The 22,482-nt window shown below is 45.1% G+C and overlaps 1 protein-coding gene across 2 annotated transcripts in view; it reads left to right on the top strand.

The window, feature by feature from the left end:
* The window catches only part of LOC135042067 (protein phosphatase 1 regulatory subunit 12B-like), a 202,207-nt gene that overhangs the window by 128,124 nt on the left and 51,601 nt on the right, over nt 1-22,482 (top strand). The gene's annotated exons all lie outside the window — the stretch shown is intronic.

Genomic DNA, 22,482 nt, shown 5'->3' with positions numbered 1-22,482 from the left:
GTTCTTCTCAAAATTAGGCCTCTCCTGTGAAGGGTAGGCCTTCCACACCTTTCCTGGAGTCCGCAGTCCACTTGCATAGCCATAGTCCCCTGCGTGCTGACACTGCCATAGCCATGGTACGTGCATTAAGCAAGCCCACTACTTTTATGGATTCCACCATAAATTTTGCATATTTTGCAGGAGTAAAACAAAAATCTCCCCCCTAGATAAGGAATCCAACCCCTCAATTAGGTTACCTGACCATCTAGCAATGGCTTTAGTAATCCATGCACATGCTATAGTGGGTCTCTGGGCCACCCCAGCAGCCGTGTACAAAGATTTGAGTGTAGTCTCAATCTTGTGATCAGCCGTGTCTTTCAGAGAGGCTGCACCAGGGACAGGCAACACTATTTTCCGTGACAGCCTGGATACTGATGCATCCACTATCAGTGGATTTTTCCCATTTTTTCCTATCCTCCAGAGGAAAAGGAAAAGATGAGATTAATCTTTTAGGGATCTGAAATTTCTTATCAGGATTAACCCACAGTTCTTCAAACAGGGTATTCTATTCCTTTAACGCAGGAAAAGTGACTGAGGATTTCTTTTTTACATTAAAATAAGAATCCTCACACTACTCTGCCACCAGGAATTTGCAGAACATCTCTGATAGCTTCTATAAGAGACTCTATTCCCTGTGACAGAGCAGCTTCCCCCCCTTCCGAATCCATCTCCCCCTCCTCCATGTCTGACCACTCAGCGTCCAGTCAGACTGCAGGATATGGGCCAGAGTTCGCTTTTGTGGACAAATGGCAGGGGACTGAGATGCTTGTTTGGGGAGACTCTATTCATAATCTCATCCACAGACTTTCTTAAGTATTGCATCTCTTTCTCATGGCGGTACAATTAATTAGATATATAGGAAATCATTCCTTTAATGGAATCTATCCACACTGGTTCACCCCCGCTAGCCTGAGAAGGTGCACTACGCTGAGTACCTAATAGCGAGCTCCCTGGGGAAGAGGAACACTCTGCCGTACATGAAACACACTCTTTGCCTGACATATTGTAAATGTAACAGCACACACACAGGAAAGGTTAAAAGCACAATTAACCCACAAAGAGCCCTTCCAGGGAGACACAGATATTTTGGAGCCAGCACACCGCACCCTTATTGCTTATGTCATGCTTAGCTGGGCCGCAGAATAAGTTCCTAGATTGGGGACTTAGTACACTAATATTTGCTCCCCCCCGCTATGACCCCTGGTACCGCTGAGGTCATCTTGGAGTCACACCGTAGGAGCTGCGCATCCCTGTCAGTCAGCATCTGTGTCCACTGCAGAGGGAAAATGGTGCGGATGAGCAGCTGGATCCTCTCATAGTGAAGCCTGCCCCTTCAATGGCGCGCGGTCTTCCCACTTTTTTATACTGGCTGCGATAGTTTTGTGCTTAAAATGGAGCCAGATCCGTTTTAAGGCTTTGTTTGCCAGTGTGGGTACTGGGTACTGTGTACAGTGTACTGAGACGCAATTGTGTACTGAGTCTGGAGACGCAATCCGCCCGGTGAGAAGCCGTGCGTCTCTGTACCCTCATGCCGCCATAATGGCCGGCAACCTGCTAACCGGGACGCCGGCTTATTAGTACTCACCACTCTTCATTCTTCTGGCTCTGTTAGGGGTGGCGGCGTGCTGCAGGAATGTACGCTCGCAGTGGTGGGGCTTGCAAATTGTTCCCTCAGGAGCTAGTGTCCTGTCAGCAGGGAACCCTTCAAGAGTTTGGGCCATTACCCCCCTAAGTCTCACGAAGCAGGCAGGCTGGTGCCATCCAGAACTGCCTGAAAATAACAACCAGAAAAATAAAAGCAGAAAACTCTTAAGGAGCTTCCATAAGCGTGACTGGCTCCTCCAGGCACATTTTCTATACTGAGTCTGGAAGGAGGGGCATAGAGGGAGGAGCCAGCCCACACTATCAAATTCTTAAAGTGCCCATGGCTCCTAGTGGATCCATGGTACTAAATGGAATACAAGTATCCTCTAGGACTTAAGAGAAAAGGGCAGACATTAGGACCCAGCAGCTGCTCATCCCGCAGATCTGCAACACAGGAGATTAGACCAATCGGAGACCATTATTATTATTATTATTACATTTTATTTATAGGGCGCCACAAGTGTTTCGCAGCGCCGTACAAAGGACAGTACAGGGAGACAAAACTTAGCATAACAATAAATAACAAAAATGGAGTGCAGGTAACAAAGAGCAACACAATTCTCAAAACATAATACAGCTTAGATGTAAGTAGCGAAGGAGTAATCATTGTACTACTTGGGGCTGGCGGCCATAGATAGAGATGAGCCTTTACCAGCAGGAGAGAAAGCAGTTAAAGATGGTCGCTGAGTGAAATGTGTCAAGAAGAGGGTTTAGACAAGAGGAAAGAGGGCCCTGCTCTGAAGAGCTAACAATCTAGTGGGGAGGGGCAACAGACAGATGACATGAGGTGCAAGCAGGTAAGCCTGATGGTGGTATGCGAGCAAAGCAGAGATGTCCAAGGCATGGGGCAGGGGGATGGAGGAGCAACCTAAGGACTAGGTTATGCATTGGAGGGGTACGCTTTGATGAATAGGTGGGTTTTCAATGCCCGTTTGAAGCTTTGCAAGGTCGGGGAGAGTCTAATGGAGCGGTGGAGCGCATTCCAATGAAGGGGTGCAGCACGGGCAAAATCCTGAACTCGTGCATGGGAAGCAGTGACCAAGGCAGAGGAGAGGCGACGGTCATCAGCCGACCGTAGTGGGCGGGAGGGAGTATGAAGGGAGAGGAGGTTGGAGATGTAGGGAGCAGTGGAATTAGAGATGGCCTTGTATGTGAGGGTGAGGAGTTTGAAGAGGATTCTGTAGGGGAATGGGAGCATTCTCCCTGAAGGTCTTTTCAGAGCTGGGGAAATGGTCTGGAAATAGAGTCTCAGTCAGGTCAGTGACAAGTGAGTAGGATATTAAAAGCGTCATGAATGCACATAAATAGACTCAGAGAGTAAACATTTTTTTCAAAAGGTACAGTATAATAAACAAAATTTATTATAAAAGTCTGTGGATCTGTGGATACACACACACACACACACACACACACACAAACATATTAATTAGTAAATAAACAAATATTTATACAGTGTGTATATATATATATATATATATATATATATATATATATATGGGTGGTCTTCAGGTTGCCGGTGGCCGGGCTCCCGGCGACCACAATACCGGTGCCAGAAACTGGACCGCCAGCATACCGACATCTTAGACATCAGAGTTAATTATATTTCCGCCGGCCAATAGTAGGTACCAACCTGATATCTCTATCACTGTTGAAAACTTGACAATCTACCCTACCCCACAGCTCGCTGCCTAGGTGTCAACCTTGACTCTGATCTGTCCTTTGTTCCCCACATTCAATCTGTCTCAAGATCATGTTACATGCATCTAAAAAAACATATCCAAAATACGACCATACCTTACACAAGACACTGCTAAAACTCTAATCCATGCTCTCATTATCTCCCGCATTGATTATTGCAATAGTCTTCTAACTGGTCTTGCCAAAACGAGACTCTCACCACTACAATCCATTCTGAATGCAGCTGCGAGGCTAATCTTCCTCACTAGACGTTCATCGTCTACAGATCCACTCTGTCAGTCCCTTCATTGGTTACCTGTATTCTACCGTATTCAATATAAAATACTTTTACTCACACACAAGGCCATTAACCAAACTACACCAACGTACATCACCTCGCTTATCTCAAAATATCTCCCAACCCGACCTCTTCGCTCTTCACAAGACCTGTGTCTTTCATCCACATTCATTACTCACTCCCACTCACGATTGCAGGACTTTCATTGGGCTGCACCCACTCTGTGGAATGCCCTACCACGCACAATAAGACTCTCCTCTAGTCTTCAAACCTTCAAGCGTTCCCTGAAAACTCACCTCTTTAGGCAAGCACATCAAATTCCAGAACCATCCACATAACTTTCATAAACCTTCCTATCAAATTGCATCCTTTCTACACAGGCCACACATATCCTCACATGTCTTCTCATTCTTCACTTTCCCTTCCTCTCGACCCCCGGTTCATCATTGTATTGTATGACCATATCATACAGTCCACCAAGAACCTTTGCAATCTGGCGGACAACTATACAACAGATAGCACCTATCCTTGTGTATCCATGCCTATTTCCCTGTAGATTGTAAGCTTGCGAGTAGGGCCTTCATACCGCTATGACTGTTTGTTATTACCCCGTTTTGTTATATAATTGTTATTTCTAATTGTAAAGCGCAACAGAATTTGCTGCGCTGTATAAGAAACTGTTAATATATATATATATATATATACATACACACATACATATATATATATATATATATATATATATATTAGAGATGAGCGGGTTTGGTTCTCGTGGTGTTGTTGTTAAAAAAAAATGTACACTGGCCCTGTCTTGTATGCTGTAAAAATTTAGGGGTGCAGTGAAAATAAATGTACACTGGCCCTGTCTTGTATGCTGTAAAAATTCAGGGGTGCGGTGAAAATAAATGTACACTGGCCCTGTCTTGTATGCTGTAAAAATTCAGGGGTTCAGTGAAAATAAATGTACACTGGCCCTGTCTTGTATGCTGTAAAAATACAGGGATGCTGTTGTTAAAATAAATGTACACTGGCCCTGTCTTGTATGCTGTCAAAATTCAGCGGTGCAGTGAAAATAAATGTACACTGGCCCTGTCCTGTATGCTGTAAAAATATAAGGGGTGCTGTTGTTAAAATAAAAGTGGCCCTGTCTTGTATGCTGTAAAAATACAGGGGTGCTGTGAATATAAAGGGTTGCTGGCCCTGTCTTGTATGCTGTAAAATTACTGGGGTGTTGTGAAAATACAAGGGTGCTGGCACTGTCCTGTATGCTGTAAAAATACAGGGGTGCTGTGAAAATACATATACACTGGCCCTGTCCTGTATGCTGTAAAAATACAAGGTTGCTGTGAATATAAAGGGGTGCTGGCCCTGTCCTGTATGCTGTCAAAATACAGGGGTGCTGTGAAAATAAATGTACACTGGCCCTGTCTTGAATGCTGTAAAAATTCAGGGGTGCTGTGAAAATAAAGGGGCGCTGTTCTGTGTGCTGTAATAAAGGGGTGCTGTTCTATGAAATGGAGACCACAAATTTGGAGGAAAAAATTGTGAAAGTTCAGGAACCACTTCCAGTTCCTAGTACTAGTGCTGAAGCTGCTGCTACCACCAGTCATGACATTGATGATGCAATTCCATCAACGTCGTCTGCTAAGGCTAATGCCCAATGTCATAGAGGGCATGTAAAATCCAAGAAGCAAAAATGAATAACCCCCCCAAAAAAAATTATCTGATAAGAAACGTAAAATTGGCAATATGCCATTCACGACACAAAGTGGCAAGGAAAGGCTAAGGCCTTGGCCTATGTTCATGACTGGTGGTTCAGCTTCTCATGAAAATGGAAGCCCTCCTCCCTCTCAAAATTTTTTAAAAATAAAGCTTGTTAAAGCACAGGAAAAAAATAACTGTGCGTTCACAGATATCACAAATCCCCAAGGAGAGTTCAAGTGTGTCTGTGGTTGCGATGTCTAGGCCTAACCTTCACAACACTGTATGGAAAGACGAGGCTTCTACCACCATTTGCACACCCTCTGCAAGTGCTGGGAGGAGCACCGCCAGTCCAGTTGCTGATATTGAGATTGAGGATGTCACTGTAGAAGTACACCAGGATGAGGAGGATATTGGTGAAGCTGGCACTGTGGAGGAAGTTAACGATAAGGATTGTGATGGTGATGTGGTTTGTTTGAATAAGGCACTAGTGGAGACAGTTGTTGTCCATGGGATGAAAAAGCCCATTGTCATGCCTGGGCAAAATACCAAAAAAGCTACCACTTTGGTGTGGAATTATTTCTCCACAAATCCAGACAACAGGTGTAAAGCCATCTGTTGCCTTTGTCAATCCATAATAAGTAGTGGTAAGGACGCTAACCACCTAGGAACATTCTCCCTTATACATCACCTGCAGCGCATTCATCATGTCATTGTCAAGTTCAGAAACTTTGGGTAATAGCATAAGCAGTACACTGATACCTAAATGATGTGGTTTGTTTGACTATTATTTCTATGTGAGGATGAGGATGTAAACACTGAAGGGGGGATCTGAGGATGAGGACGACATCTTGCCACTGTAGAGCCAGTTTGTGCAAGGAGAGATTAATGGCTTCTTTTTTGGTGGAAGCCCAAACAAACCAATAATTTCAGCCACAGTCATGTGGCAGACCCTGTCGCTGAAATTATTGATTTGTTAAAGTGTGCATATCCTGTTTAGACAACATAAGGGTGGGTGGGAGGGCCCAAGGACAATTTCATCTTGCACGTCTTTTCTTTGCCACATCATTCCAGGAATGCTCCCCTATATGGCCCTCTGCCCTATCAGTCCAGGGGTGCTGCCCCACTGCCATTTAAGTTCAGGTATGCTGTTGCCTGTCTGCAGTGCTGTGTAATTCTGCAGGGGTGCTGCCTGTGCTGTATAAGACCAGGGGTGCTGCCATATAATTCCAGTGGTGTTGCTGAACTTGAGCCTAGGTTTAAATTAAAGTCTAGAGCCAAGCAGCCTTTGTGTTTAGTCCTACATGTATAATATGTCTAATATGTTGAGTCTATTGTACAGTTGCAATGTGCAGTATCAACTCATACGTGTAATGTGTGTAATGTATGCTATGTTCTTCCCCCTTCATATGCTATGTATTCCCCCTTCATGTTGCTGCTTGGCGATGCATTGTACCACAAAGAATTCCTAGTGTACGTGAGTACACCTGGCCAATAAAGCTGATTCTGATTCTGATTCTGAATATGAAACAAGCTTCAACATCACAAACAGATTTGTGAAAACATAGCCGCAAAGGTGGAAACGGAAATTGCAATTTTTCCAATGAGACCAATTTATGGCCAAAGTCAGTCAGACTCAGAAGAGACAGAATCATAATCCAGCGCAACTGTCGGAGAGGTAAAAGAGAGAGTTTCTGCCGGAGCATTAGAGAGAGGGTCTTCTCAATTATTTCATGTTTTGTACTCACTCAAATGAATGTCTCCAATTAGTCAACCTTAATTTGGAATTATTGTTAATGTTCCACATTTTGGGATTATTTATTTACAAGATGCACATTTATTGTACAGGATTCTTTTCCTAAGGGCTGTGTAGGGTTGGCGCAAGACCTTTCGGTGTTAGAAGAACAGAGTTTCAGTGAACTTGCATTGCATCAGCTTTCCATTGCACTGCAGCACTAGATGGACCAGGAGCTCCTGTGAGACATAAACAGTTACTGAATAAGGCCCAGTATGGAGTCTCATGGTGGCTTACAGCCAGTCATGCTGTGAGCACAGAGGTTAGCATTGCTTCTTCCCACAGTCCTACTTATCGTATGAAATGATTTTTGTCTGTAGAGTGGTAAGCTCTACTAGGGCAGGGGCTCAATAACAATAAATTCACTGTACAGTCCTACTTAATACTGTACCAAACCCACCCGAACTCAATTTGCCAATCCAGGGCTGCTGTGGTGGCTCAGGAGGGGCTGCTAAACCATCTAAAGGGGCTGCTTTATTTAAAAATAAAATATGAATAAAATAAACAAGACACACAGGTATGCTCACATACATGTAACTGGGACACACAGGTATGCTCGTAGGCGTGTGACTGGGAGCTGTGAAAAACAAAAATAAGGCATCTGCCACAAAATATGTAAAGAAAAATGCAATAACAAAATGGAAAAAAAGAAACCCACAAGATTTTCACAAAATAAGTCTCCAGACTCCAGGGAAAATATCCAATCTTGATCCTGTGGCATACACCAGTTTATTTGCATCCCAGCATTAAATCTAAGATTATCGTAATCCCTGAAAATGGAGAAGGGGGTACAAATTTGGAGGCTTTGGTCCCTTAGTTTTTTAGTTTGCCCAGTAATGTGGTAATTGGTTGAAGATCTTTCCGTTCCACACCAATATAGGAGTGGAGGTGAAAGCCTGTGTGTTGTTCCTGATTGTGTGTGCCTCTCTAATTTTTAATCACCTTCTTGACACTGTCCTCTTCCTCTTGCATCTTCTCATAATGTGAAAAGTCATCAAAGAAGGAGGTGGTATGTTTGTAGCTATCCATGATTCGGAGAACTTGGTGAGCTTTTTCCACGGGGACCACCTGTCGCTGAAATTATGGGTTTATTAAACTGTGCATGTCCTGTTTAAACAACATAAGGGTGGGTGGGAGGTCCCAAGGACAATTCCATCTTGCACCTCTTTTTTGTCTTTGCATGATGTGCTGTTTGGGGCCTGGTTTTTAAAACTGCCATCATGTCTGCCACTGCAGTGCCACTCCTAGATGGGCCAGGTGTTTGTGCCACCCACTTGTGTCGCTTAGCTTAGTCATCCAGCTACCTTGGTGCAACCTTTTGGCCTAAAAACAATATTGTGAGGTGTGAGGTGTTCAAAATTAGGCTGGAAATGAGTGGAAATTAATGTTATTGAGGTTAATAATACCATAGAAAAGTACCCCCAAATTCTGTGATTTTAGCTGTTTTATGTTTAAAAAAAAAATACAAAAATACAAAACCAGAAAGGATGGTTTTGGCAAAACCAATCTAGATACAAAACATGAACGTAGATCCAGATCTAAAACCAAAACCCAAAAAGTGTCCGCGGCACATTATATATATATATATATATGAAAAACAAAGGGCGAGAATAGGCGCCTCCTAGTGTAGTATTATGTAAAACAGTGTGCCCAACACCTTCAGTATCGCCCCTACAAATTTAAGGTGTACCGTATATGGTGGAATTCCAACCACCTTTCTTAATGGCAAAAATGTCACACTTTCAATATGCAGTGAAATTAGATGTCATCTGTGGTATACTGGTGGTATTTCTCCCTTGTTTTTACCTCATGTAAGGGAGATAAGAGCAGAAAAGGACCAATGGTGCAATACGTTTTTAAAAATAAAAACACATTTATTCAGAACTAGTCCAATGATAAAAAATTGCGCGTACAATGTAAAAGATTAAAAACAGCTTATCTGTCATTGGTCGTCCATACGAGTAAAACACTCAACGCGTTTCGTCCGTTGCCCGCGGCCTGGACTTTCTCAGGTGTGATAGTGTGATCTCAGTGATTAGGCTGTTTTCCTCCTCATGAATACTGCTCCTGCACACAAAATGTCTGCCTGCAGTTTAAAATCACAAGCTCATGGGCGGTTCACCAGTGCCTCCGGATAGCAGGTAGTTAAACGTTCCATGCGGCTTTAGATACAGGTTTTTCTCCTTAGCGTCTTAGCTCACAGATCTGGTGTTGGTGTTAGCAAGTCATACACGTCCTCCACGGCCACGTCCTCCCCTAGAGACCCCCCAACAGAAAAGCCACTCTGTGTGAGGACAGTGACTGCAATTGTATTAACTGAAGCAAGATGCCACTGCTCGTATCACATAAAAAGTAAAGCATGTTAAGATATAAATCAGAAATTAGTGATGAGCGGGTTCGGTTCCTCGGAATCCGCGAACTTCACCCTTTTTACACGGGTCCGAGGCAGACTCGGATCCTCCCGCCTTGCTCGGTTAACCCGAGCGCGCCCGAACGTCATCATCCCGCTGTCGGATTCTCGCGAGATTCGTATTCTATATAAGGAGCCGCGCGTCGCCGCCATTTTTCACTCGTGCATTGGAAATTATAGTGAGAGGACGTGGCTGGCATCCTCTCACTTTGTTTCAGGGGGCTGCAGTGCAAATATCTTTATTCTGGGGACCAGCAGTATTATAGGAGGAGTACAGTGCAGAGTTTTGCTGATCAGTGACCACCAGTATTATACGTTGTCTGCCTGAAAAACACTCCATATCTGTGCTCAGTGTGCTGCATATATCTGTGCTCACACTGCTTTATTGTGGGGACTGGGGACCAGCAGTATTATATAGGAGGAGTACAGTGCAGAGTTTTGCTGACCAGTGACCACCAGTATACGTTGTCTGCCTGAAAAACGCTCCATATCTGTGCTCACACTGCTTTATTGTGGGGACTGGGGACCAGCAGTATTATATAGGAGGAGTACAGTGCAGAGTTTTGCTGACCAGTGACCACCAGTATTATACGTTCTCTGCCTGAAAAACGCTCCATATCTGTGCTCAGTGTGCTGCATATATCTGTGCTCACACTGCTTTATTGTGGGGACTGGGGACCAGCAGTATTATATAGGAGGAGTACAGTGCAGAGTTTTGCTGACCAGTGACCACCAGTATTATACGTTCTCTGCCTGAAAAACGCTCCATATCTGTGCTCAGTGTGCTGCATATATCTGTGCTCACACTGCTTTATTGTGGAGACTGGGGACCAGCAGTATTATATAGGAGGAGTACAGTGCAGAGTTTTGCTGACCAGTGACCACCAGTATTATACGTTCTCTGCCTGAAAAACGCTCCATATCTGTGCTGCATTGTAGTATATAGTAGGAGTACAGTGCATAATTTTGCTGACCACCAGTATATAATAAATAGGAGTACGGTACAGAAGGCCACTGCTCTACCTACCTCTGTGTCGTCAAGTATACTATCCATCCATACCTGTGGTGCATTTCAGTTTTGCACAGTTTGCTGACCACCAGTATATAATATATAGCAGTACGGTACAGTAGGCCACTGCTCTACCTACCTCTGTGTCGTCAAGTATACTATCCATCCATACCTGTGGTGCATTTCAGTTTTGCACAGTTTGCTGACCACCAGTATATAATATATAGCAGTACGGAACAGTAGGCCACTGCTCTACCTACCTCTGTGTCGTCAAGTACACTATCCATCCATACCTGTGGTGCATTTCAGTTTTGCACAGTTTGCTGACCACCAGTATATAATATATAGCAGTACGGTACAGTAGGCCACCGCTCTACCTACCTCTGTGTCGTTAAGTATACTATCCATCCATACCTGTGGTACATTTCAGTTGTGCGCAGTATATATAGTAGTAGGCCATTGCTATTGATACTGGCATATAATTCCACACATTAATAAATGGAGAACAAAAATGTGGAAGGTAAAATAGGGAAAGATCAAGATCCACTTCCACCTCGTGCTGAAGCTCCTGCCACTAGTCATGGCCGAAACGATGAAATGCCATCAACATCGTCTGCCAAGGCCGATGCCCAATGTCATAGTAGAGAGCATGTAAAATCCAAAACACAAAAGTTCAGTAAAATGACCCAAAAATCAAAATTAAAAGCGTCTGATGAGAAGCGTAAACTTGCCAATATGCCATTTACGATACGGAGTGGCAAGGAACGGCTGAGGCCCTGGCCTATGTTCATGGCTAGTGGTTCAGCTTCACATGAGGATGGAAGCACTCATCCACTCGCTAGAAAAATGAAAAGACTTAAGCTGGCAAAAGTACAGCAAAGAACTGTGCGTTCTTCTAAATCACAAATCCCCAAGGAGAGTCCAATTGTGTCGGGTGCGATGCCTGACCTTCCCAACACTGGACGGGAAGAGGTGGCGCCTTCCACCATTTGCACGCCCGCTGCAAGTGCTGGAAGGAGCACCCGCAGTCCAGTTCCTGATAGTCAAATTGAAGATGTCACTGTTGAAGTACACCAGGATGAGGATATGGGTGTTGCTGGCGCTGAGGAGGAAATTGACAAGGAGGATTTTGATGGTGAGGTGGTTTGTCTAAGTCAGGCACCCGGAGAGACACCTGTTGTCCGTGGGACAAATATGGCCATTGACATGCCTGGTCAAATTACAAAAAAAAATCACCTCTTCGGTGTGGAATTATTTCAACACAAATGCGGACAACAGGTGTCAAGCCGTGTCTTGCCTTTGTCAAGCTGTAATAAGTAGGGGTAAGGACGTTAACCACCTCGGAACATCCTCCCTTATACGTCACCTGCAGCGCATTCATCATAAGTCAGTGACAAGTTCAAAAACTTTGGATGACAGCAGAAGCAATCCACTGACCACTAAATCCCTTCCTCTTGTAACCAAGCTCCTACAAACCACACCACCAACTCCCTCAGTGTCAATTTCCTCCTTACACAGGAAAGCCATTAGTCCTGCAGGCCATGTCACTGTCAAGTCTGACGAGTCTTCTCCTGCCTGGGATTCCTCCGATGCATCCTTGAGTGTAACGCCTCCTGCTGCTGGCGCTGCTGTTGTTGCTGCTGGGAGTCAATCGTCATCCCAGAGGGGAAGTCGGAAGACCACTTGTACTACTTCCAGTAAGCAATTGACTGTCCAACAGTCCTTTGCGAGGAAGATGAAATATCACATCAGTCATCCTGCTGCAAAGCGGATAACTCAGGCCTTGGCAGCCTGGGCGGTGAGAAATGTGTTTCCGTTATCCACCGTTAATTCACAGGCAACTACAGACTTGATTGAGGTACTGTGTCCCCGGTACCAAATACCATCTAGGTTCCATTTCTCTAGGCAGGCGATACCGAAAATGTACACAGACCTCAGAAAAAGAGTCACCAGTGTCCTAAAAAATGCAGTTGTACCCAATGTCCACTTAACCACGGACATGTAGACAAGTGGAGCAGGGCAGACTCAGGACTATATGACTGTGACAGCCCACTGGGTAGATGTATTGCCTCCCGCAGCAAGAACAGCAGCGGCGGCACCAGTAGCAGCATCTCGCAAACGCCAACTCGTTCCTAGGCAGGCTATGCTTTGTATTATCGCTTTCCAGAAGAGGCACACAGCTGACAACCTCTTACGGAAACTGAGGAACATCATCGCAGAATGGCTTACCCCAAATGGACTCTCCTGGGGATTTGTGACATCGGACAACGCCAGCAATATTGTGCGTGCATTACATCTGGGCAAATTCCAGCACGTCCCATGGTTTGCACATACATTAAATTTGGTGGTGCAGAATTATTTAAAAAACGACAGGGGCGTGCTAGAGATGCTGTCGATGGCCCGAAGAATTGCGGGCCACTTTCGGCATTCAGCCACCGCGTGCCGAAGACTGGAGCACCAGCAAACAGTCCTGAACCTGCCCTGCCATCATCTGAAGCAAGAGGTGGTAACGAGGTGGAATTCAACCCTCTATATGCTTCAGAGGATGGAGGAGCAGCAAAAGGCCATTCAAGCCTATACATCTGCCTACGATATAGGCAAAAGAGGGGGAATGCACCTGACTCAAGCGCAATGGAGAATGATTTCAACGTTGTGCAAGGTTCTGCAACCCTTTGAACTTGCCACACGTGAAGTCAGTTCAGACACTGCCAGCCTGAGTCAGGTCATTCCCCTCATCAGGTTTTTGCAGAAGAAGCTGGAGACATTAAAGGAGGAGCTAAAACAGAGCAATTCCGCTAGGCATGTGGGACTTGTGGATGGAGCCCTTAATTCGCTTAACCAGGATTCACGGGTGGTCAATCTGTTGAAATCAGAGCACTACATTTTGGCCACCGTGCTCGATCCTAGATTTAAAACCTACGTTGGATCTCTCTTTCCGGCAGACACAAGTCTGCAGAGGTTCAAAGACCTGCTGGTGAGAAAATTGTCAAGTCAAGCGGAACGTGACCTGTCAACAGCTCCTCCTTCATATTCTCCCGCAACTGGGGGAGCGAGGAAAAGGCTAAGAATTCCGAGCCCACCCGCTGGTGGTGATGCAGGGTAGTCTGGAGCGAGTGCTGACATCTGGTCCAGACTGAAGGACCTGCCAACGATTACTGACGTGTCGTCTACTGTCACTGCATATGATTCTCTCACCATTGAAAGAATGGTGGAGGATTACATGAGTGACCACATCCAAGTAGGCACGTCAGACAGTCCGTACGTATACTGGCAGGAAAAAGAGGCAATTTGGAGGACCTTGCAGAAACTGGCTTTATTTTACCTAAGTTGCCCACCCTCCAGTGTGTACTCCGAAAGAGTGTTTAGTGCAGCCGCTCACCTTGTCAGCAATCGGCGTACGAGGTTACTTCCAGAAAATGTGGAGAAGATGATGTTCATCAAAATGAATTATAATCAATTCCTCCGTGGAGACATTCACCAGCAATTGCCTCCACAAAGTACACAGGGTCCTGAGATGGTGGATTCCAGTGGGGACGAATTAATAATCTGTGAGGAGAGGGATGTATAAACAAAAGGGAGAAAGAAGAAGGCTCTTGTGTGGAAGTGAGCAAGCCCCACGGGGGTGAAACATGTTTTCCATTCCAATGGGTCCTGTTTTGTCCAACTGCAAGTGATTCACTCCTAGCCTCAGGTCAGATCATTCCATCCTGCCATTTTGGGCTAATTTTTGCCCAGCTGTCATAGAAATTGTATCTATATCCGTACAGCTTCATTTATGCCTTTTTCCAGGCTTATGCATCTTAGTTTATTGCATCAGGATTAAAAACTGCATTTTATAGGAAAGAAATACTGCATTCTTCTTTGACTTTCCTCCTGCAGATCCTGTTGTCATATTGCTGCATGGGTTATATGAGAATTTCATGTCTATTTCCCTATATCCTAATGATTATAACAGCTCCAATTCACACAAAGTGTTTCTAATGACACCCATGTCACTAGTGATTATTTCATTGCATATACCAGTACTATTTATTTGTATCTACAATTATCTTTGACATATTTTCTGTTCCTTACACCAGTACCAATGTACACATATATATAAAAACATTTCTTGATCCGTGTTTCCTTATCCATTTGTATCTATACGGACGGGTAATTTTTAATCACCCGTTCCTAATAACTACAGCCTAATTGATCTCCATTTTCCTTTTTAGGGTTTTTTTCATAAATCTATATATCTTCGTTTTTTTCATAAATCTATATATCTTCCTTTTTCGTGGACTCTCATTTGTGATCCAGGGACACAATACCACCGGTGTGGGACTTGATGTCTCCTGCCTAACACAAAAAGCAGATCCACACTGTATCTATAAGACCCAGCTAATTATCCCCCCCTATATAGGTGCACTCTCATTGGACGTCTGACCAAATCCTTCTACTATCAAACCACACTGCTAATGCCCGATCTCGTCCGATCTTGGAAGCGAAACAGTGTGGGCTGAGTTAGTACCTGAGGTGGAGACTCACAGGGAATACTCAGTGTTGTAGAACATCAATCATTGCATATGATGTGTGGTATGTGACTCCAACAGCAGCATCACCATTTGTTCCTATCCTTTTCTTTCTTTACCCTGGTATATCCTTTGATTTGTTTCTATTATTACTCATTGCCATAATAACTGTTATTCCTTCATTAGGATTATGACAGAATCTAAAATCAATTGACTTAATTGATCTCATTAACACAGATCATCTGTACTGGCCGGGTGAGAAAGGGTTTATGACTTGCAGTGTCTCTACCCCTCTCCATCTCATTTCCTGAGGCAGGACCAGAACATTTTTATCTGGGATCATTCACATCTCCTCAACCAGGGGCAATTATATTCTTAATATTTCCAAATAAATTTTGTTTTATCTGCTGACTAATCAACCTAGTGTTATTCATTCTAGTTATTTAACTATCATTAATGAGTGCGCCCACACAAGAGCCTTCTTCTTTCTCCCTTTTGTTTATGCATATGTCACTGGCTCTGGGCGCACCCCCAAACTGGACATTATATTAAAGATTTTACTTGAAAATTGTCCAAATTTGGTTTTTCTGTAATCAAAAACTATTTTTAGACCGGTGCCGGGTCGCCCCCTTTGTGTAACAGGAGAGGGATGTACACAGTGAAAGGGGTGAGGAATCGGACGATGAGGAGGAGGTGGACATCTTGCCTCTGTAGAGCCAGTTTGTGCAAGGAGAGATTGATTGCTTCTTTTTTGGTGGGGGCCCAAACCAACCAGTCATTTCAGTCACAGTTGTGTGGCAGACCCTGTCGCTGAAATGATGGGTTTGTTAAAGTGTGCATGTTTTTTTTATACAACATAAGGGTGGGTGGGAGGGGGTCGGTGGGAGGGCCCAAGGACAATTCCATCTTGCACCTCTTTTTTCTTTCATTTTTCTTTGCATCATGTGCGGTTTGGGGACTATTTTTTTGAAGTGCCATCCTGCCTGACACTGCAGTGCCACTCCTAGATGGGCCAGGTGTTTGTGTCGGCCACTTGTGTCGCTTAGCTTAGCCATCCAGCGACCTTGGTGCACCTCTTTTTTTCTTTGCATCATGTGCTGTTTGGGGACTGTTTTTTTGAAGTGCCATCCTGTCTGACACTGCAGTGCCACTCCTAGATGGGCCAGGTGTTTGTGTCGGCCACTTGGGTCGCTGAGCTTAGTCATCCAGCGACCTCAGTGCAAATTTTAGGACTAAAAATAATATTGTGAGGTGTGAGGTGTTCAGAATAGACTGAAAATTAGTGGAAATTATGGTTATTGAGGTTAATAATACTATGGGATCAAAATGACCCCCAAATTCTATGATTTAAGCTGTTTTTGAGGGGTTTTTGTAAAAAAAACACCCGAATCCAAAACACACCCGAATCCGACAAAAAAATTTCAGGGAGGTTTTGCCAAAACGCGTCCGAATCCAAAACACGGCCGCGGAACCGAATCCAAAACCAAAACACAGTCCCGAAAAATGTCCGGTGCACATCACTATCAGAAATACATTGCAATTTAGTACAATCACTACACTTGTGGCAGGTTCTATAGCATCTCAAAATACAATATCAACTTATTAGCATATATCTACTAGAGATGAGCGCCTGAAATTTTTCGGGTTTTGTGTTTTGGTTTTGGGTTCGGTTCCGCGGCCGTGTTTTGGGTTCGAACGCGTTTTGGCAAAACCTCACCGAATTTTTTTTGTCGGATTCGGGTGTGTTTTGGATTCGGGTGTTTTTTTCAAAAAACACTAAAAAACAGCTTAAATCATAGAATTTGGGGGTCATTTTGATCCCAAAGTATTATTAACCTCAAAAACCATAATTTACACTCATTTTCAGTCTATTCTGAATACCTCACACCTCACAATATTATTTTTAGTCCTAAAATTTGCACCGAGGTCGCTGTGTGAGTAAGATAAGCGACCCTAGTGGCCGACACAAACACCGGGCCCATCTAGGAGTGGCACTGCAGTGTCACGCAGGATGTCCCTTCCAAAAAACCCTCCCCAAACAGCACATGACGCAAAGAAAAAAAGAGGCGCAATGAGGTAGCTGTGTGAGTAAGATTAGCGACCCTAGTGGCCGACACAAACACCGGGCCCATCTAGGAGTGGCACTGCAGTGTCACGCAGGATGTCCCTTCCAAAAAACCCTCCCCAAACAGCACATGACGCAAAGAAAAAAAGAGGCGCAATGAGGTAGCTGACTGTGTGAGTAAGATTAGCGACCCTAGTGGCCGACACAAACACCGGGCCCATTTAGGAGTGGCACTGCAGTGTCACGCAGGATGTCCCTTCCAAAAAACCCTCCCCAATCAGCACATGATGCAAAGAAAAAGGTTAGGTGGTATACAATTATGGACGGACTGCCTGCCGAGTGCAGACACAGAGGTAGCCACAGCCGTGAACTACCGTACTGTACTGTGTCTGCTGCTAATATAGACTGGTTGATAAAGAGATGTCGTAGTAGTATGTATGTATAAAGAAGAAAAAAAAACCACGGTTAGGTGGTATACAATTATGGACGGACTGCCTGCCGAGTGCAGACACAGAGGTAGCCACAGCCGTGAACTACCGTACTGTGTCTGCTGCGACTGGATGATAAATGATATAAAAAATATATATATATCACTACTGCAGCCGGACAGGTATATATTATATATTATATAATGACGGACCTGCTGGACACTGTCGGTCAGCAGAATGAGTTTTATTTTTATAGAATAAAAAAAACAACAACACACAAGTGAAGTCACACGACGAGTGTTTAACTTTTTCAGGCAATCACAATATAAGTATACTACTAACTATACTGGTGGTCAGTGTGGTCAGGTCACTGGTCAGTCACACTGGCAGTGGCACTCCTGCAGCAAAAGTGTGCACTGTTTAATTTTAATATAATATTATGTACTCCTGGCTCCTGCTATAACCTATAACTGGCACTGCAGTGCTCCCCAGTCTCCCCCACAATTATAAGCTGTGTGAGCTGAGCAGTCAGACAGATATATAATATATATAGATGATGCAGCACACTGGGCTGAGCCTGAGCAGTGCACACAGATATGGTATGTGACTGAGTCACTGTGTGTATCGCTTTTTTCAGGCAGAGAACGGATATATTAAATAAACTGCACTGTCTGGTGGTCACTCACTATATAATACTATGTACTCCTGGCTCCTGCTATAACCTATAACTGGCACTGCAGTGCTCCCCAGTCTCCCCCACAATTATAAGCTGTGTGAGCTGAGCAGTCAGACAGATATATAATATATATAGATGATGCAGCACACTGGGCTGAGCCTGAGCAGTGCACACAGATATGGTATGTGACTGAGTCACTGTGTGTATCGCTTTTTTCAGGCAGAGAACGGATATATTAAATAAACTGCACTGTCTGGTGGTCACTCACTAGTAAACTCTCTGCACTCTCTACACTTCTACAGTACTCCTCCTAGTCCTAAGCTCCAGTAAATCTCTCTCTCTTATAATCTAAATGGAGAGGACGCCAGCCACGTCCTCTCACTATCAATCTCAATGCACGTGTGAAAATGGCGGCGACGCGCGGCTCCTTATATAGAATCCGAGTCTCGCGAGAATCCGACAGCGTCATGATGACGTTCGGGCGCGCTCGGGTTAACCGAGCAAGGCGGGAGGATCCGAGTCTGCTCGGACCCGTGAAAAAAACCATGAAGTTCGGGCGGGTTCGGATTCAGAGAAACCGAACCCGCTCATCTCTAATATCTACTCGTAACAGGTGAGGTCACAGATAACACAGATAACGCATCAATTAACTGAATTCAATATTTCTAATGTCCACAAGGTGGTGCGTGTGAGTTGGTATTACAAAGCAAAAAGGCAAATTTCCTCACTGCCTGATGTCTGCTCTGGTGGGGAATACGTAAAGCAGTTCTTCCTGATTGTAGTAATAGCAAGTAATACAATCCTCCCTGTTATTTGAAGAAGCAGTAATGCAATCCTCCATGCTTGTATAATAGCAATAAAATTGCTCCTTACTGAGTGGGCTATCACACGCTGGCAAATACTCCTGAGTCTCTCCCTTGGCTGATGTAAGACAGCGTGTAGAATTAGGAGGCTCTTTCCTATTGAGCTCCACTGTAGAGGGCACACTGCCCATTGCTGTTGCACTGAAGTCTCTCCTCACATTCTGGCAGGCTGTGTAGCTAACTGGTACTGACTACGGGGTTTATACAGGTTGGATTGCTGCAATCCATTCTTTTGCATGCCGGTGGCAGCCCATATCATGGCAAGGCCGCCTAGCATGCTGACCAGGCTGTCCAGCAGCTGCGACTGCAACTGTAGACGACCCCCTGGCTGTGAAGGCAGACGGTCTGCCACCATTGTCTCCATAGGAGCAGCTGCATGTGACATCACGCAGCTGCCCCAAAAATGCTGCTGACCTGCCCCCATTTTCCCCACGTCGCCCCTGCAACAGTCCATCACCATCTCCATCCATCCCGTGAACACCTTAACCTGTCAATTAGGTAGAGGCGTTTGCAGTGACATTATGTGGGGTGAGGCAGAGCATTTCCTGTCATACTATTGTTTCAGCTAGTTTTGACTGTATAAAGTATATGACAAATACAAAGAATATATTAGAAATATCTTCTTTGTATTATTCTAACCAATTTTTTAGTCAAAACTCTAGATAAAAAGTCTATGGCAGGTGAGGCACTGTCTTTTCTGCTCATCTCTGATCAAAACGTACCAAATTTTCAGGAGTTTATACTGCTGCACCTGTGTATAATGCCCATGTGCACGCTTTGGCTCATATATATAAATCTGGCTCTGGTTCTAGACAGTGCCTCCTGAGCCATTTACCTCACCGCACGTCCCTGACACGTAGGACCTTACCTGCAGGTGCGCAGTGGCGCCGTAACATGGGAATATTAACGCCCCATATCTGGTATTGGCTATAGCGAGTGCTGGCTGACAGTTTTTCGTGACAGGTAAATGACTGACTGGAAAAGTCCCTCTGCCTCACTGTCTGCCTCACACACTGTTTGGCTGAGTGATTAACTGGTGGGCTGTCTTCCCTTGCTGCTGACCTCGGGTGGTGATGCCATTCTCAGGGACACTTGGCTGTGCCTCTTAGTTCCTTTTCCATGACCCTCCACTCCCTTGTCATCACGACCAGCCTAACAGCCCCTCTGGGTCTCATGGGATGGCTGGCTGCTGCTCCCTCTGAGCCATACTTACCGACTTGGCTGCCCCCTCCTCTGTTATCATTTTAGGCTTTGTTTTTAGATTTTATTATTTTAATTTTACACTGAGGCAGAGCCGATGGATGGATGGATGGATGGATGGACAGATCATCCCTTTCAGACACAGCAAGCAGAGAGAGCACCCCTTTTTCAGATACAGCAGACCGACAGAGCACCCCTTTCAGATACAGCAGAGAGAGCACCCCTTTTTCAGATACAGCAGACCGACAGAGCACCCCTTTCAGATACAGCAGAGAGAGCACCTCTTTTTCAGATACAGCAGATAGAGCAACCCTTTCAGATACAGCAGAGAGAGCACCTCTTTTTCAGATACAGCAGACCGACAGAGCACCCCTTTCAGATACAGCAGAGAGAGCACCTCTTTTTCAGATACAGCAGACCGACAGAGCACCCCTTTCAGATACAGCAGAGAGAGCACCTCTTTTTCAGATACAGCAGACCGACAGAGCACCCCTTTCAGATACAGCAGAGAGAGCACCTCTTTTTCAGATACAGCAGACCGACAGAGCACCCCTTTCAGATACAGCAGAGAGAGCACCCCTTTTTCAGATACAGCAGACCGACAGAGCACCCCTTTCAGATACAGCAGAGAGAGCACCCCTTTTTCAGATACAGCAGACCGACAGAGCACCCCTTTCAGATACAGCAGAGAGAGCACCCCTTTTTCAGATACAGCAGACCGACAGAGCACCCCTTTCAGATACAGCAGAGAGCACCTCTTTTTCAGATACAGCAGACCGACAGAGCACCCCTTTCAGATACAGCAGAGAGAGCACCCCTTTCAGATACAGCAGACCGACAGAGCACCCCTTTCAGATACAGAAGAGAGAGCACCCCTTTTTCAGATACAGCAGACCGACAAAGCACCCCTTTCAGATACAGCAGAGAGAGCACCCCTTTTTCAGATACAGCAGACCGACAGAGCACCCCTTTCAGATACAGCAGAGAGAGCACCCCTTTTTCAGATACAGCAGACCGACAGAGCACCCCTTTCAGATACAGCAGAGAGAGCACCTCTTTTTCAGATACAGCAGACCGACAGAGCACCCCTTTCAGATACAGCAGAGAGAGCACCTCTTTTTCAGATACAGCAGACCGACAGAGCACCCCTTTCAGATACAGCAGAGAGAGCACCCCTTTTTCAGATACAGCAGACCAACAGAGCACCCCTTTCAGATACAGCAGAGAGAGCACCCCTTTTTCAGATACAGCAGACCGACAGAGCACCCCTTTCAGATACAGCAGAGAGAGCACCCCTTTTTCAGATACAGCAGACCGACAGAGCACCCCTTTCAGATACAGCAGAGAGAGCACCTCTTTTTCAGATACAGCAGACCGACAGAGCACCCCTTTCAGATACAGCAGAGAGAGCACCCCTTTTTCAGATACAGCAGACCGACAGAGCACCCCTTTCAGATACAGCAGAGAGAGCACCCTTTCAGATACAGCAGAGAGAGCACCCTTTCAGATACAGCAGAGAGAGCACCTCTTTTTCAGATACAGCAGATAGAGCAACCCTTTCAGATACAGCAGAGAGAGCACCCTTTCAGATACAGCAGAGAGAGCACCCTTTCAGATACAGCAGAGAGAGCACCCTTTCAGATACAGCAGAGAGAGCACCCCTTTCAGATACAGCAGAGAGAGCACCCTTTCAGATACAGCAGAGAGAGCACCCTTTCAGATACAGCAGAGAGAGCACCCTTTCAGATACAGCAGAGAGAGCACCTCTTTTTCAGATACAGCAGATAGAGCAACCCTTTCAGATACAGCAGAGAGAGCACCTCTTTTTCAGATACAGCAGATAGAGCAACCCTTTCAGATACAGCAGAGAGAGCACCCTTTCAGATACAGCAGAGAGAGCACCCTTTCAGATACAGCAGATAGAGCACCCTTTCAGATACAGCAGAGAGAGCACCCTTTCAGATACAGCAGAGAGAGCACCCCTTTCAGATACAGCAGAGAGAGCACCTCTTTTTCAGATACAGCAGATAGAGCAACCCTTTCAGATACAGCAGAGAGAGCACCCTTTCAGATACAGCAGAGAGAGCACCCTTTCAGATACAGCAGAGAGAGCACCCTTTCAGATACAGCAGAGAGAGCACCCCTTTCAGATACAGCAGAGAGAGC

This window comes from Pseudophryne corroboree, chromosome 2 (assembly GCF_028390025.1).
Source record: "Pseudophryne corroboree isolate aPseCor3 chromosome 2, aPseCor3.hap2, whole genome shotgun sequence".
Classification (NCBI taxonomy): domain Eukaryota; kingdom Metazoa; phylum Chordata; class Amphibia; order Anura; family Myobatrachidae; genus Pseudophryne; species Pseudophryne corroboree.
Note: the sequence above shows the minus strand (reverse complement) of the source record. Positions and strands in the feature narration are given on the sequence as shown.